Below are 16,048 nucleotides of genomic sequence, written 5' to 3'. Positions count from 1 at the left end.
CGTGTTTTCGTAGTGCTGTGCCTAGGGGAGGTTTTAGTATCTGCAGTTCTGCATGTTTTTAACCTCCGGTGGGCGAGAGATTCTCATCACTGCAGAAATGTGTGTTTGTGTATGCTAATACATGATTACCAAGGAAGGGAGGTAGGGGGTAGCAGGAAGGGTGGAAGGGAAGGTTTTCTACCACTATGACAAATATCTTTCTACATAGTTTGTCTGATCAGTGATTCCCCTAGAGTGTTCCTTGGCGAGATGCAGAGGTCCCTGATGCATTCAGGACTGCAAGCACCAAAACGTTCAACTGAGACTGTCGGCCAATAATATTTACGTGGGCGGTAACAGAGCTTGTCAGGGGAGTGAGGGAAAGTCAAAATGATAGGAGGCGGATCAACACTGCAAAGTGACTTGGGATTTGGATGCTTGTGTACAGTATGGAATGTGTCTATGTGTTATTCATCTCACACGGCAGATACCACTTGTCTGCTTTCACCAGACTAATGTGCTATGTGTGCAGACCGATTTCATTCCAACATGGCCTAGCCCTAGTCTCTAGTGGAAAAATAATATGATATTAGTATGTGCATGTAGGGGTTGTGCATTGTATGTGGGGCTAAGTCAGGCTAAGTCGTATGGATGAGAGACACACCACACTGGGGGTTTGTAGACAGATAGACGTATGAGATTAAAGACTGAGAGCATCATTTCCATAAAGAGAACATTATCATTTAAAGTGTTTCCCCAAAGCTCTTTAGTCTCTTAAGTTGACACTATGAGGTAGAGAATTACTGCCCCAGATGACACCTAAATCGAAGTGGAGAAGGATCATACTCAATCAGGGTTTCCCCTAGGTTTGTTTTCAGGCGGGTCACATTTTCCATTGAACTAACCTTTTTTGTGTGTGTGTGCTAATGTGAATTTTTGTCTGTGTGTTTGTGTTGTGCATTTGTTTGTCCAAGTGTGTGTTTGTGCCATGATTTAATGTTTGCTTGCCTTGTTTGTGGTTGGTTCTGCTATAAGCAGGCATGCTTCCCTGTGCAAACACAATCAGGCTAGGATTAAAGCTGCTAGCCTCCAGTCACAACCCTAGAGGAAAACATTTGCCGCTACCCGCCAAGTCCCCAGTATGAAAAACTACTTTCACACACATGCGCACGCAGGCGCACACACACACACATGCGCACATACACACTCTTTCAAGTCTTTGCAAAGCGTTCTGTTAGGTTCTGAACAAACAGAGTAAAAACTCACAGACGACTAGAAAAAGCTCAAACCAAGTTTATTCAACCACTGGGTCATACAGCTGCAAAGACAACATAGAAGTCACACAAGCACATCTTCATACCTCCCAACTAGGCGGAGTCATCCCCTTGCATGCATAAGATAGACTCTCCTTCTCTGTTGTTAGGCAGAAACACAGCAGGTTTCTCTTACTTAGGCCTGGGCAACTCCAGTCCTCGGGGGTCTGATTGGGGTCACACTTTTCCCCAGCCCCAGCTAACATACCATACTCCAATAATCAACTGATCATGATCTTCAGTTAAAAATGCAATTACTTTAAATCAGCTGTGTTTGCTAGGGATGGGTGAAAGATGTGACACCAATCAGGCCCCCGAGGACTGGAGATGCCCAGGCCTTGTGGCTTACTGTATTGTCATGGCCATTTTAAATATTTATTGGAGGATTTGTATTTTTGTATTGCTTGTAACGGTTTCAGGTACTGCAAGTTCTTGTGTTGTTAGGGGAGTAACCTATGTGTAAATGTAACAATCTGCTGCTGTATTTTTTGTGTGATCTGTGATCGTTTTGTTTGTCTTGTGTAGTTTGTTAATCATTGTACCTAACCTGTATGTGTAAACATGTATACGCAGGGCCCAGCTGTAAAAGAGGCCTTGGTCTCAGTCTGTGTTCCTTGTTGAAATAAAGGTACAATAATAAAAAAAGTCTAGGACCCTCATGGGTGTGGAAATATATGTGTGTGAGATAGGACTATAACCAGATGGTCTTCGGGGTGGGCATCTGTGGCCCCCCTCCCAGCAGTGTCTTCTCTCTTCATCTGTTGATCTTATTTCTAGCTGATTTCCACATCCCTCCTGGTCCTGCTTCCTCAGCAACTGGTCCTTATCAAGAACTGAAACTAAACTGTTCCCTTTTGCCTCCTCCTTTAGGAACATTAATTTTCAACAATAACATATTTCAACAGAATATGAGGTTTCTGCACGTCCCCTTTTCTCACTCAGTAACTTTCGATATCACTCAGTAACTTACCACACACCTAGTTCCTCTTGACCCTTCCTTGAGCCCTAATATATACATTCCCTATACATGTAAAGTAATCAATACGTTTTAGTATGGTAACATGAATAAGTATATTTCAAGCTAGAATACAACATTCCCTGCTTTTTGAATAGTAACTCCATACTGTTCAACATTATACAAACTTTGACATTACTTATAAATGGACAAGAAATAAAACATGATTAATATTCTCACAATGAATTTATATGTTCACACCTCCGAGACATGGCCCCTGACTATGTAAATTAATAATCCCACTAAACACTCTTACAACCCCCTTATCTGCCATTACCCGTCCTATTGAACAACTTTGGACTTTCTCTTCCTCCTTCGGGTTCCTAAGAGAGTGATAGCAAAATACTTGAAAAGAAAACATACAATTTGATAAGTATTAGCAATGCGTTAAGCTATGCATAATAATTTATGGCAATAACCGAAGTTTGATAATATGACGATTCTCACTCTCCCTTAGCCTGACTCTAGACCTTTGGGATACCGTTCTGCTGGGGTCCACAAAAATGAAGGATCTATACACCTCCTCGTGGTATACCCAGACTTCCTACCTCAGGCTGCAGGTTTACAGGGGTTGTTCCCACGCGATGTCATACTCACTTCACCTCTGTTTTCCCAGACAAGCCCTCCCCCCTCCTGGGTCTAGGATGTACAATGAATCTCTGTGGCTAGGCAGGTGGTAGCCCGAGTCCTAGCCCAAATTCAGAACATGTGGTACTCCTCCACACATCTCCCGGTCTTCTTATCAGTAGGGAGTATATATTCTTGCACCTTGCCTGAGTCCATTGTTAATTATACGGACTCACACACAAACAGAATAAGTGACCCATTCATACTCAAGTGAATATCATGATGCAAAACAGAGAGAGAATATAATGATATAAAACTGTGAAGCTATAAGACAGTGTTATAGGTCAATAGTTCACAATCTATAGTGTTAGCTCTGTCATGTGACTCTATCTCACCCGTATGGAAACATTCTGTATCAGAGACATGCTCCCTTTGTACTTTGCCTCCGGCCACGAATACATTTTCACATACTGTAGATCATTCCATCTTACCCATAACACATTAATCACGACTGTTTTATTTGTATTTATTTTATTTTTTATTTCACCTTTATTTAACCAGGTAGGCAAGTTGAGAACAAGTTCTCATTTGCAACTGCGACCTGGCCAAGATAAAGCAAAGCAGATCGACACATACAACATCACAGAGTTACACATGGAGTAAAACAAACATACAGTCAATAATACAGTAGAAAAATAAGTCTATATACAAATGTGAGCAAATGAGGTGAGATAAGGGAGGTAAAGGCAATAAATAGCTTAACCTGATGAAGACAGCTTGGCTGTCGAAACGTTGGTAATTACATTTGTCGTGTCTTTGACTATGCCAGATTAATTGCTATGACATGCTATTCTATAAAATAATTTCTCCGTAATTAATATTACCTGATTGAACTAATCATGTAAATATTAATTAACTAGAGAGGGACACCACGAAAGAATATTTATAGAGCTGTTATCTTTCGAATAAACTCTTAAAGATTTAGTAATAGTTTACATCCATAGCAGTCACCTTAATCGTCATTTTATTCAGTCTCATCTGAAAGTGGTAAATCCTTGTTATCTGCAAGAATCCTGGCTAACAAGTTGAATCAGCAATACAAAATTGGGTTTAATTATTTATTTACTAAATACCTAACTAATCACACATACACAATGAAATCATAACTTGATCACAAATTACGTCATACAGAAAAACGTCCCTAGTGGGCGGAATAGACATGACAGCTTGTTACACAAAGGAAAGGGGGGGGGGCTGGGTTTTAGTGAAAGAGCGGGAGACTGGAACATAGGCGAAGCTGTGTTATCGTAAATACAGTATCTTATGCATTCTAAATTACCGCCCATTTGAAAAAGGAAAATGCAATAAATATTTACTCTGAGCTGCGCTTCAGTAGGTTGGTGGTAGATGGAAGACCGTATCGCCAACCCGAGTCCTCTGTCCTTTGAAGAATGTCTCTGGTAGTCACTGGATACGTTGGAGTAACGTCGTGTGTAGTAGACGGGATACTCTGACTGTCCTTCCTAACCTACGTTTGTAGCAGCTGTTGCTAACTCAACGGCTAGGAGGTATCCCTTCTGTAGTGAATACGAGTTCAAAGTTCATACCATTCACAATCAAAGTCCATGCTGCTGTTGGCTTGGTTCTGTAGTTATTATCTGAACCATTCTGACACCGGATCGTCATCCTAGTGTACCCGGAACAGAAAGTTTTATATTTTTTATAGGCTTTTATAGTGGAGGGAGAGTGTGTCTGAAAAGTTTATCACCCATGTCTCTTCACAGGGGCGGGCCCCTAGTTGAGCAGAGGAAAACTTATGAAAGCCCAGATCTCTCATTTGGAAGCTAAAATTACATTTAATCTCTTCACAAATAATTTCATATTCAAACATTTGAATTAAACAACAATTCCATGTGAATCCGATACCTCTGACGTTTAGACTTTCCATAGTAGAGTTTATGTCATTCTATCATTGATGAGAATGTGTCAGAGGGCAACCGAACTGACATAATATACCTTAAGTACCACCGCATATGTTCAGTTGGTCGGATTACTAGAATATAGTTCATTCCCCCCCACTTTCTGATGTCCCCAGAATCTCTATGTTAACCAAGGGGTTTTCTTATGTCACATCAGTAGGGAAGAGAAAAAGGGGGAAAGAGGTATTTATGACTGTCATAAACCTACCCCCACTGCCAACGTCATGACACATTTTTGCATCTGAGTTCCTAGAGTGTGCGGCTGTCCTTTATTTTTAAGTTTTCTACTCCGCTAGCCAGCACCTCGCCTAAATAGGTGTGCGTTTCTTTTTCTTCTAAAAGGCAATAAATAGGCCATGGTGGCAAAGTAAATACAATATAGCAATTAAAACACTGGAATGGTAGATTTGACAGTAGATGAGTGTGCAAAGTAGAAATACTGGGGTGCAAAGGAGCAAAATAAATAAATAAATACAGTGGGGGAAGAGGTAGTTGTTTGGCTATTTATAGATGGGCTATGTACAGGTGCAGTTATCTGTGAGCTGCTCTGACAGCTGGTGCTTAAAGCTAGTGAGGGAGATAAGTGTTTCCAGTTTCAGAGATTTTTGTAGTTCGTTCCAGTCAATGGTATCAGAGAACTGGAAGGAGAGGCGGCCAAAGGAGGAATTGGCTTTGAGGGTGACCAGTGAGATATACCTGCTGGAACACGTGCTACAGGTGGGTGCTGCTATGGTGACCAGCGAGCAGAGATAAGGCGGGACTTTACCTAGAAGGGTCTTGTAGATGACCTGGAGCAAGTGGGTTTGGCGACGAGTATGAAGCCCGGGCCAGCCAACGAGAGCGTATAGGTCGCAGTGGTGGGTAGTATATGGGGCTTTGGTGACAAAAACTGTTAGGTCATACTAAACATACTAAAACATGCTCAAGTCAATTAGTCAGTTTCCAACAGTCCCTCATCTGGAATAGTGATCACTCACATGTTCCACACCACCTAGAATACATATACATGTTTATATACATGTTTAATAATTTCACACCACCCTTGATGAGAATGAGTTTGGGGCAAGGACTGTCCATCTGATCTGTTCTATGCCAATGGGATGCTAGATCTTCACTGGGCTCCATGAAAATGTGTTCCCTGTTGGCTATCCCTCTCACTTCTACCCTGTCTTCCCCTATCGGCTTCAGATCATCAGAGACAGCTCACTCGCACCCTCTCATTCCTTCTCATTCTCGGGTGTCAAAGGAAGACCCAGGCTACGAGCCTTGTAAGTAAGTAATTGGACTGTATTGTCCAGAAAGCCAAATGAATGAATGCACTTTTAACAATAGGATTCTGATGGCATGGTAAAACAAAGCCCCTACTATCAATGTCCCAATTATTATTAGCCCAAGCTACAATCTAGTGGGTTTTCTGATAACCTCTTCCTGGGAGGATACCCTCCGGAGACTCAATAGATTCTTACAAATATTGAAATAGTTTCAGAAACCAGCTGCAGGGTGAGCGGTGCACCCTCCCCTCACTTTGTGCTCTCCTCACAGTTTAGTGGCAGCGCTCTGTCTCTCCTTCTCGCCTTACCGAATCATAATTACAACTATTGATAAATTATCCAACCCAAATTTAGAATGACAGTCCCTAGTGTGTCACGTTGAGTCTATCACTCTAATTTAAGACCCTAAACTTAGCACACCCCGACACTGGCAGAATGTACATTTACAGACAGGGGAAATATATATACAGTATGTACTACTGACATTGACATACAGTAAATTCATCTTATATTTCCAGCATTAACTTTTCTCAGCACGTTGCGAGTGGCATGTTAATGACAGATCGGTATCTCAATGCATTTTTTGTCTAAATTACTATTAATTCCCCAGTGTGAAGACCCCCACAATCAACCTGATCCCCCAAATAAACAATTTTGGGCAACCTTAAATCCCTCCCGGCACTCATTCTTCTGGCGTCTCTTCATTTTCTTCTTCAGATAGCTTTACAGTTCATGCTTCCAATGGCACACATGTAACTCATGCCTGTCAAAGTGGATGGCCCTTGATAATGTCCCGATATTTAATATCTGGGGAATAATCGGATTTTCCAAAGCAGACGAATGTCTCACCTGAGCCGCCACCACCATCCTTTATGGTCCATTCTGTCTGGTCCATTTTCCCACCAGTGCACCAGCAGCATGTGAGAGGTTTGGACGTGATCTCTCTCCAGGCTCACTCCATGTGAACGGTCTCAAGACTCAGAATATGAGCTTTCTGCACGTCCCCTTTTCTCACTCAGTAACTTTCAATATCACTCAGTAACTTACCACACACCTAGTTCCTCTTGAGCCCTAATACACTGCTCAAAAAAATAAAGGGAACACTTAAACAACACAATGTAACTCCAAGTCAATCACACTTCTGTGAAATCAAACTGTCCACTTAGGAAGCAACACTGATTGACAATAAATTTCACATGCTGTTGTGCAAATGGAATAGACAAAAGGTGGAAATTATAGGCAATTAGCAAGACACCCCCAATAAAGGAGTGATTCTGCAGGTGGTGACCACAGACCACTTCTCAGTTCCTATGCTTCCTGGCTGATGTTTTGGTCACTTTTGAATGCTGGCGGTGCTCTCACTCTAGTGGTAGCATGAGACGGAGTCTACAACCCACACAAGTGGCTCAGGTAGTGCAGCTCATCCAGGATGGCACATCAATGCGAGCTGTGGCAAGAAGGTTTGCTGTGTCTGTCAGCGTAGTGTCCAGAGCATGGAGGCGCTACCAGGAGACAGGCCAGTACATCAGGAGACGTGGAGGAGGCCGTAGGAGGGCAACAACCCAGCAGCAGGACCGCTACCTCCGCCTTTGAGCAGGAGGAGCACTGCCAGAGCCTTGCAAAAAGACCTCCAGCAGGCCACAAATGTGCATGTCAGCATATGGTCTCACAAGGGCTCTGAGGATCTCATATATACATTCCCTATACATGTAAAGTAATCAATAAGTTTTTAGTATGGTAACATGAATAAGTATATTTCAACAGTTCTAAAGTGTCCTATTCATTTTCATTCTACCACGTACTGGGTGAAAGATAACCAGCGCGAGCAGCAGTGTTTGTGTGCCTGATAAATGATGCATTAGTTGATATAAAACACAATCAAGGTGCTATCGGATCATGGCGGTATCATGGTGGTAGGTAGGTTAGGGTATCTCTATTTTAGGCAGGTGACTCACCTAGGAACTTGTCTCATTATCTGCAGAGATCCATATAGTTTGATAGATAATTCATGTTTGTATCTGTGGCGTTATGGCGTTTGTGACCGCATGAGCAGTGTCATTGAGGATATCTCCATTTTAAATAATTTTGTTATCCATTTATTGTGGCCGCTAGTACTGTACATCAACTCTCCCACATGTGCAGTGCCTTCAGAAACCATTTTTCCACATTTTGTTGTGTTACAGCCTGAATTGAACATTTATTAAATTGAGATTTTGAGTCACTGGCCTACACATAATACCTCATAATGTTAAAGTGGAATTATCCTTTTCCAATTTCCAATTTAACAAAAAATGTATAGCTGAAATGGCTTGAGTCAATAAGTATTGAACCCCTTTGCTATGGCAAGCCTAAATAAGTTCAGGAGTAAACATTTGCTTAACAAGTCACATAATAAGTTGCATGGAATGTTTAGTGTTTAACGTGATTTTTGAATGACTACCTCATCTCTGTACCCCACACATACAATTCTCTGTCAGGTCCCTCAGTCAAGCAGTGAATTTCAAACACAGATGCAACCACAAAGACCAGGGAGGTTTTTCAATGTTTACTCCTGAACTTATTTTAGGCTTAAAATAACAAAGGGTTTGAATACTTATTGTCTCAAGACATTTCAGCTTTTCATTTATAATTCATTTGTAAATGTTTCGTAAAATATAATTCCACTTTGACATTATGGGGTATTTTGTGTAGCTCAGTGACAAAAAAATCTAAATTTAATCCATTTTAAATTCAGGCTGTAACACAACAACATGTGGAAAAAGTCAAGGGGTCTGAATACTTTCTGAAGGCTCTGTAGCAGTAATGATAGAACGCAGCAGATAGGAATACACAGAAATGTCTACTGCAGCCGTATGTTTAACATTAAACACTCACAGTATACTGTACATTAAATCTCAGACATGTATAATGGACAGAGCTCATAAACCTCTAATGAGAGCGAGCAGATAGGAATACATTACAGCTCTCTCTCTCTCTCTGTGTTCTACTGCAAGGGTCTGGTCTCATTAACCCCCAGTTACACCATGCAGCAGCCAGCAGGATAGACCCTGAGGTGACGAAAAGCCATTGTGAGCCCCTCTCTCTCAATTCAATTCAAGGGGCTTTGTTGTCATGGGAAACATATGTTAACATTGCCAAAGCAAGTGAAGTAGATAATATACAAAAGTGAAATAAACAATAAAAATGAACAGTAAACATTACACTCACAGAAGCTTACTTGAGAGCCAGGTCTGCCTATGGCGGCCTTTCTCAATAGCAAGGCTATGCTCACTGAGTCTGTACATAGTCAAAGCTTTCCTTAGGTTTGGGTCAGTCAGAGTGGTCAGGTATTCTGCCACTGTGTACTCTCTGTTTAGGGCCAAATAGCATTCTATTTTGCTCTGTTTTTTTGTTAATTCTTTCCAATGTATCAAGTAATTATCTTTTTGTTTTCTCATGATTTGGTTGGGTCTAATTGTGTTGCTGTCCTGGGGCTCTGTGCGGTGTGTTTGTGTTTGTGAACAGAGCCCCAGGACCATTTTGCTTAGGGGACTCTTCTCCAGGTTCATCTCTCTGTAGGTGATGGCTTTGTTATGGAAGGTTTGGGAATCTCTTCCTTTTAGGTGGTCGTAGAATTTAACGGGTCTTTTCTGGATTTTGATAATTATCGGCCTAATTCTGCATGCAGAGTCTCAATTTGATGTTTGTCCCATTTTGTGAATTCTTGGTTGGTGAGCGGACCCCAGACCTCACAATCATTTCCTCTTTCTCTATTTTCCTCTCTCTCTCTCTATTTTCCACTCTCTCGCTTCCTCTTTCTCTCTCTTTCTTTTCCTCTCTTTTTCTCTCTCTCTCTCTTCCTCGCTCTTTCTCTCTCTTGGTCTCTCTCTCCTTCTCTCTTTCAATTAAACTCAATTCAATTTGCTTTATTGGCATGACTAAACAATTTACTTTGGAAATTAAGTGATTCATTTACAATATTAACATAATAAAAATAATAATAATCAAGACTGTCAACGGGACAATCGGTAACAGTAATAATGATCAACTCATTAACCCCCAGTTACACCATGCAGTAGCCAGCAGGATAGACCCTGAGGTGACAAAATCCATTGTGAGCCTATCTCTCTGTTTTTCTCTCTCTCTCTCTCTCTCTCTCTCTCTCTCTCTCTCTCTCTCTCTCTCTCTCTCTCTCTCTCTCTCTCTCTCTCTCTCTCTCTCTCTTTTCCTCTCTCTCTCTCTCTCTCTCTCTCTCTCTTCCTCTCTCAATTCAATTCAATTCAAGGGGCTTTATTGGCATGGGAAACATGTGTTAACATTGCCAAAGCAAGTGAGGTAGATAACATACAAAAGTGAAATAAACAATAAAAATGAACAGTAAACATTACACATACAGATGTTTCAAAACAATAAAGACATTACAAATGGCCGATGACCTCAGGCCTTGGATATTCCAGGATGATATAGTGAAGGCTTTTTGTTCCATAAAGTGTCCAATGTTGTTGGTCGTGGTTTGGCCTCAGGCCAGTAAGTGTGAGCAGAGCCTGCTGAGCATCTGGTACATGCCGTTGGCTTGGGCGAGTGTAAGAGTGGGGGTTGGGCCTGTTTGCCCGCTCACTACCTGGGCGTATGTGTGACTTCCATGTTGATGCCCTCTTTGCGGGGGTGGGGTGCATGGGGTGGGCAGGAGTGGCATAGGTCTGATCTGAGAGGGCCTAAATGGGGTGTGGGCATGGTTGATGTGGGGGGGTGTTGATTGGTTGGGGTGGGGGTGTGAATGTGAATGTGTCTGGGGGTGCTGTGGTCTGGATGTAAGTCCTCTTGGCGTGGGTCCTCTATGTGTAGGTCCAGGGGGGGGGGTCCTGCAGGTCTTGGAGGGTGTCTCGCTGGTCTGGGTGGGGTGTCTCTTGATCTGTTGCTCCTGTGTGAAGTGTTGGGGCTGCGTTTGAGAGCGATGTCCTTTAGAGTCCGGGCAAAGGTGGGCACTGCTGCCTTGTAGAGGTGGACCTGGTCATAGAGGCTGTTCAAGTCCAGGGTGAAGTGGTGGGCCAGGAAAACATTTGGTTTTGAGGCACAGTCACGGGAAATGCTTGCATTTACCCGCTGTATTGTAGCAGGGTGGAAGTCTTTTCGTGATAGCAGGGTGGAGATAACTACTTGTGCGTTGGGGAAAGGAGAAGAAGCTTTTTCAATCACTCCCTTCAGTGCTGTGGCCACCCTTTCCTGCTGTGCTCTCAGGTCGTTTGTGCCTGTGTGTATTATTATGTGGCTAGGTGAGCCTAGTTTGTCCTCAGACAGAAGGTCTAGGGCGCACTGGGTGTTTGGACACCAGAGTTTAGACACACTGTGTTTGGGAAAAAGTTTTTTTTCTTCTATATATTTCCCATTTGAGTCCATAAGGAGAACAATCTGTGTCTTGTGTTTGTCCTCAGTGGGTGTGGGGGGGTTGTCAGGAGGGCTATCAGGGTGGCTGACAGGGGGGGTGCTCAAAGGGGGTGAGAGCTGCTGGGCTTGGGGTTTTTCTTTTGTCTGTTCTGCTGTGATGTCGACTCTATGGTCAGGGTCTGGTGTGGACTGTTCTGCTGTGGTGTCGAGACTTTTGTCGGGTGCTGAGGTGGGCTGTTCTGCTGGCTTCTCTGTGGGGATGGCCAGCTCTCTAGTGGGTTGTTCTCTGTCGCACGCCTTCCCCCTCAACCTCTCCTCCAGCAGTCTGATCCTCTCCTCTAGTGCTCTGTTCTGCTCCTGCTCCTGCTCCTGCTCTTTCTCTTGTTGAAGTTGTCTCACCACTGTCCAGAGTGCAGATATGTCTCTCTCCACCTCCAGCACTCCGGGTCTGGTTAAGGGGGTGTTGTTGTGCTGGACTGTTGTCTGGGTCTGTGCTGACGAGTGTAATCACCTGCTGTTCTAGCTCCACCTGCCTTACCTCCAGCTGGGTGAATTTATCCTTCATTTCAATGAGGAAGAAGTACTCTGTACTGGGAGGTTGACTGTCTGCTGAGGGTTGCTCGTCTGTGGGGTTATATGATGAAGAGGTCTGGTCTGACCCGCTTGGGGTGGGGGTATCTTTATCAAGGGAGAGCTTCTCCTGCTGGGCTAATTCTTTGATTAGGTGAAAGTCCAGCTGAAACTGTTTGGGGTTGCCCTGTACAATTACTGTTCCAGACTTATAGAGATTCATATTAGCTGACTGAGTCCTCGTTGTCAAGTATCCTGAGTTTCCACCCCTCGTTAACCCCCCCTCTCTTAACAGAGGGGTAGTGTGCTAATATAGCACTGTGCCATGCCAGGGGATTGTTTGTGTGGAAGATAAGGTTGCTGATGTTCCCATTTTTGTAATAGTCAGCAAAAAGTGTCTCTTGATTTTCCATAAGGAGCTTCATTTTGTGATCTTTTCTTGCCTTATCATTCTTTACATACACAGGGTACTGTATTTTAATTACCTCTGAACAGCGGGAGGCAGCTTCTAAGGCCTCTCCATTTGGTTGGGGTAGACTATTCGACTCTCCTGCCATTGTTGGGCTAATGGGCTTTGACACCTCTCACTTGACACGTAAGTGCTAGTTGAAGCTGTATCAAGCTTGGCAGAATTATGTTACAATTCAGTCCGTATAGAGTAATGTCATGTATTTTTCTTCTTGGCTTTTGGAAATAAAATATAGTTTCAGACTAAACATTACTCACTCAGTTCCAGGTTGGGTGGTGTTCTCAGGTTTCTGTTGTTTTCCAGAGAATTTGCTGTATAGAATAATTAATCCTTGGTAGATGTGAACCTTCCAGGTGATTCCGTAATTCCGTCCAAAATCAGGTTGTAGGTTTTGAGTTTTGATTTGAAGTGAGGGTTATGTTGTAGAGGGTAGCATCCTGTATGTGTTCTTGACAAAAAATCCAAGTTTATCTAACTCTAAATCTATATTTTATTAAGAAAATGCTGAAAAATGCAGGAGCTCATCTGATCATGACCTCTGCTCTGCTCCATCTCTAACTGTCTCTCTCTCTCTCTCTTCCTCTCTCTCTCTTCCTCTCTATCTCTCTCTTCCTCTCTCTCTCTCTCTCTCTCTATCTCTCTTCCTCTCTCTCTCTTCCTCTCTATCTCTCTATTTTCCTATCTCTCTCTCTTCCTCGCTCTCTCTTTTCCTCTCTCTCTCTCTCGCTCTCTCTTTTCCTCTCTCTCTCTCCCTCTCTCTCTCTCTCTCTTCCTCTCTCTCTCACTTGATGTAACAATGTACTTTAGAGTTTAATTGATTAATTTACAATATTAGCGTAATTAAAATAATAATCAAGATTGTCAATGGGACAATCGGTAACGGCAATAATCAAGGGTAAAAATAACCATACAATGGACAATAACAATGGCATAGAGTACATGTGCAGATTGGTTGGTCTGTCAGACACTGTCCCTCATGTTATGGCAGGCAGCAATGTAGTGCGTTGCCAACACACAGCTCTCTGCGTCCTCCCCCAACAGGACGGGTAGCCTATTCTCATCAGAGGTCTTTGAAACCTTGAATAACGGTTTCAATTTTGGGGAAATGACACTCTCTAATTGTTTTATATTTTTTACATTTTGTCAGAAAATGCAGCTCTGTCTCGGGTTCTGCTGTGGTTGCACAGCCTTTCCTCTGCAGGGAGCCAGGTTTTCCTGTGTCTACCCTTCTCAATGGCAAGGCTGTACTTTGTCAAGGTTTTTCAAAGGTTTTGATCAGAAACCATGGTCAAACAGTTTGCTATGGTGCACTGTTGATTTAGGTCAGATAGCAATGCATTTTGCTTTGTGCTTGTGCTTCCCAGTAGGTAATGTAGTTCATGTAGCTTTGACTGTGTTGTAATTTGGTTTATTCTGTTTGATTGGATGTTCTGGTCCTGAGACTTCAGTGTGTTAGTAGAACAGGTTTGTGAACGCAGCCCCAGGACCAGCTGGATGAGGGGACTCTTTTCTTTGCTCAGCTCTTGGCATTGCAGGGCTTGGTAATGATATGAGAGGGGGTCACTGTATTTTAGATGTTTCCAAAACTTAATTGCTCTTTTTTTAGTTTTTATTATTAGTGGATATTGGCCTAATTCTGCCCTGCATGCATTGTTTGTAGAATTCCTCTGGACATGTAGGAGAATCTTACAGAACTCTGCATGCAGGGTTTCAATGGGGTGTTTGTACCATTGGGTGAAAACATGTTTTGCAAGTGGACCTCATACCTCGATGTCATAAAGTGCAATTGGTTCAATGAGACATTCAATTAGCTTTAGCCACATTTTAATAGGTATTTCAATTTGAATGAGTTTTTTAATGGTGTAGAATGCCCTGCGTGCTTTCTCAGTTCTCTCAGCCACATTTAGGTGTCCAGTTGAGTTTATCTCTAAACCTAAGTAATTATAGTGTGTGCATTACTATATATTCTGTATTTTGTACCAATTGAGAACTTTGGTCTAATTCCCTGAGATCTGGATCTTCTCTGGAAAAGTATTGTATATTTTTACTGCGAGAGTCCAGGTCTGGAAATACTGCTCTAGCAGGCCCAGGCTCTGATGTAGGCCATGTGCTGGGTGTGACCGCAGGCACAGGTCATCTGCGAACAGCAGGCATTTAACTTCTGAATTGTGGAGACTAACACCAGGGGCTGAGGATTTTTCTAGAATAGTGGCCAACACGTTAATGTAAATATTGAAGAGCGTCGGGCTCAGATTGCAACCCTGGCAAAGGCCCCGTTCCTGGTTAAATAATTATGTTATTTTCTTGCCAGTTTTGAAGCTGCACGTATTGCCAGTATTGATTTAATTATGTCATATGTTTTACCCCCTACACCACTTACAATTATTTTATCTTTCTCTATCTCCATCTCTCTCTCTGTCTCTTTCTCTCCCTTTCCCTCGACCTCTGTGAGCCTCTTTCTCTCTCTCTCTCTCTCTCTTTCTCTCTCTCTTTCTCTCTCTCTCTCTCCTTTCTCTTTCTCTCTCTCTTTCTCTCTCTCTTTCTCTCTCTCTCTCTCCTTTCTCTTTCTCCTTTCTCTTTCTCCCTCCTGTCGATGGAGGTATCGCTGGCATCAACCAGCCATTCAACCAGGTCATTAACATTGATCAGTTGGGGCTCATTTTGGACCCCCCCCCCCCCCCAACACACACTGATGGGTGTCCTCTGGACAGCTGGCCAGGATGTGATCAAAACCCAGTCAATGGTTCTGACCTGGACATTATATTTACTGAGTCTATTTCCTTGAGTCTCGTCTTCCTTCTTTTCCTCATCTTCCACCCCCTCTCCTCCCACACCTGGTCCTCCCTTCCCCCTCTCTTACCTCACACCTGCCATGTTCTCCTCTCTGCATCTTACTATTTTTGACTCCTCGTCTTCTTTCCTCCTGAGTGGATCTTATCTGACAGGCTCTCTGAGGAGTCAGTTCTCCCCTCCCCTCCCCTCCCCTCCCCTCCCCTCCCCTCCCCTCCCCACTCTCTGTACTGAAACGGAAGACAGATGTTACAGCCAGTCACACTACTGACTGGGTGGCAGGGTGAACCATGGCGGTAAGAAATAACAACTACACAGGAAGAGTTTTCATTCTTATTTTGCCCATAGTTACATTTGTTAGAAACATTAGTTAGAAACTATGTTGCGTATATGATAGAACTGAGTCCAGTTCAGTGGGTTTCGATCTAATTGACACTCAATTAGTCATGGTGACAAATATTCTAGGGAGGACTGATAGACAGATGATTATGTGGCTGGCCATCTGGAGCACAGTCAGAGAGAAGCTGAAGCCAATTCACCAGAGAAAATGTGTGTGTGTGTGTGTGTATGCGCTGTGTCTGTACAGGTATCTGTGTACATTTTTTGGATGTATTTCTCCCCATTCCCTGGTAGTATAGTATAAACACACATAACATGAAGCCCCAACGCAGTTGGACTTCCTTCCTTCTAACCGTTTGTACACTTTAACAATTAGCCAGCTAACAAGTCTT

At 42.9% G+C, this 16,048-nt stretch overlaps 1 protein-coding gene across 1 annotated transcript in view; it reads left to right on the top strand.

The window, feature by feature from the left end:
- LOC120056033 (receptor-type tyrosine-protein phosphatase S-like) overlaps window positions 1-16,048 on the top strand; it is a gene marked incomplete at its 5' end in the record, with an annotated part of 98,918 nt that overhangs the window by 11,840 nt on the left and 71,030 nt on the right. The gene's annotated exons all lie outside the window — the stretch shown is intronic.

This window comes from Salvelinus namaycush, chromosome 11 (assembly GCF_016432855.1).
Source record: "Salvelinus namaycush isolate Seneca chromosome 11, SaNama_1.0, whole genome shotgun sequence".
Classification (NCBI taxonomy): domain Eukaryota; kingdom Metazoa; phylum Chordata; class Actinopteri; order Salmoniformes; family Salmonidae; genus Salvelinus; species Salvelinus namaycush.
The sequence above is the reverse complement of the archived record's forward strand: the minus strand, read 5'-3'. Positions and strand labels throughout refer to the sequence as shown.